Genomic DNA, 2,487 nt, shown 5'->3' with positions numbered 1-2,487 from the left:
GCGAGCGTTATAAGAGTTTACGTGAGAATATAGCCCTGCCTCCACGATAGAAACTCAGCATGCCAGGGTTCAAGTTCACAAGCCTACATGAAGATTAGCATGATAATTATGTATGTAAAATGTCACACGGCATTTTGCATCTAGAGAATCGGGCTCAGAATATAGTAAGACGAATTATACTATTAGCAGAAACGATTTTGATAAAATATACTCGGATAAATAAAATATCTTGATAACAATTTCCAACAAAGTTTGGCATAACAATTTACTATTACCCTATGCCGATAATTAATAAAATAGATAGTAAAAATATCACTTCATTATATAAACGGAAATAAAATAGGAGGATGCCATTATGTAACATGTAAACGGTTTAGAATAAATGCTTGCTGATTTAATTTTTAATATGTCACGACAGTTTACGTATGGAAGCCATTCATATTGATGATTAAATTTCTTAATGTTGAAATTAAAATGCATTAGAACTCAGCATGCCGGCTTTAAGGGTGCCAAACAACGAGATTTCATGAATAATTATATATGTAAAATGCTCATACTACATTTTTATACTTGATACTAGAGGGAATCGGCTCAGAATTAGTAAGACAACTATACTATTAGCAAAAATGATTGATAAATATACTCGGATAATAAATAACTTGATACCAATTTCCAAACAGATTACATAGCTATACGATATCCTATACGATAATTAATAAATAGATATGTAAAATAAAACTGAATTATATGAACGGAAATAAAAAAGGAGGATGCATTATTGTAATATGTAAACGGTTTAGAATAAATTAATTGTCACGCAGTTGACGTATGAATGTCATTCATATGCGATGATTAAAACATATTTGTTAAATAATTATTACCCGATATACTCTTATATAAAACGTAAGCAAGTGTTATTATAACGTATGGACTAGAGAATATATTTAGTTACCCTATATTTTCACACAGTATATATATGTAGAAATGCGACACCGTATTAATTGATTTCATCCAGCTTCCTTCACACCTGGAATACAGCGCGATGGCAATGTCAGCAGGCCACTACCAAACCTACGTAGTTACACGTGTAGACACTATCAATACACACACGTGCATTTCGGCGACCTAACTCCGCATTTTCACAATATTTAATTATTAGTCCTAAATGTAAAATTTTACTTGTGAAATTTAAAAATAATGTTTAGGTAGAAGTAGAGTTTTTTTCATAGTAAATCCGCACACTTGCTCGGATTTATCCTCATCATGAAATAGATTTACTCTTATAAATGTTTCTTTGATAATAAACCCGATACACATTTCAGCATTACAGTGTCTAAATCATTATCAATATAATGTTACCTGTGTAACGAGCAGCCCGCGGGCGCGTCTACGATTCACACTACGATTCATCTGTTGACTACATGTGGTCGCCCTGTTGACAGGCACAAACCCACACTCACACCCACTCAAGACGCGTCGGCAGCGGCTACAGAGCGACGGCGACAACGGACGACGACTGCCGACGACGCTACGAACACTTACCCCACGCATGACGTCACAGCAATACACAGCGCGGGGTGGGCGGCCGTATCCGCCGATAACAGACGTAACACCGTCAACCATCACACAGCGAGAATAACGTTACACAGGTGACCGTTATTGGGATATAGGAATTCTAAAATCCCGAGCCATCACAGGGACATAAATGAAGTGAACGTTACACTAGATTACACCCACGGACTGACCCTGCTCTCAATCTTACACACACACGCACGCGCGCACGCACGCACGCACGCACGCACACACACGCGCGCATACAGAGAGACACACCCGCTTACACACACTAGTGCGCACACACACATATACATACACACGCACACAGGCACACGCGCAAACTGCCACACACACGCACGCACACACACACACGCATACACAAACGCAAATACACAGGCATAGACACCCCCACACGCACGCACAACTAAACACGCACGCACGCACACACAAACACACACACACATAAACACGCACACCCACATAAACACACGCGCACGCACCCACACACAAACACACACACACACACACACACACACACACACACGAAACACACACACACACACACACACACCACAAGGCACACAACACACACACACACACACACACACACATAAAACGCACACACACATAAACACACGCGCACGCACACACACAGAGTTAATTATTGGTAAACGATTAGCAAATACATCGACGAGATACATGACGTAGGTGTCACGTGACATTATGTATGATCGCACACAATTATCGTGGCAAAATGTTACAAAAATACACACGTCGGATAAAGTTCACACCAGACTATATTCATGCCTGATAGTATTTTCCTCCTGTGGGAATCGTGTAAACGCCCGTGTTGACCTCACCGGAGATAAGCACGCAGTTTTCAACGCTGCCTGGAATCCAAACGAATCCAAAGCAATATGGCGACTCAAGGCA

This window comes from Priapulus caudatus, unplaced genomic scaffold (genome assembly GCF_000485595.1).
Source record: "Priapulus caudatus unplaced genomic scaffold, Priapulus_caudatus-5.0.1 Scaffold1479, whole genome shotgun sequence".
NCBI lineage: Eukaryota > Metazoa > Priapulida > Priapulimorpha > Priapulimorphida > Priapulidae > Priapulus > Priapulus caudatus.
This window is presented reverse-complemented; position numbering follows the sequence as displayed.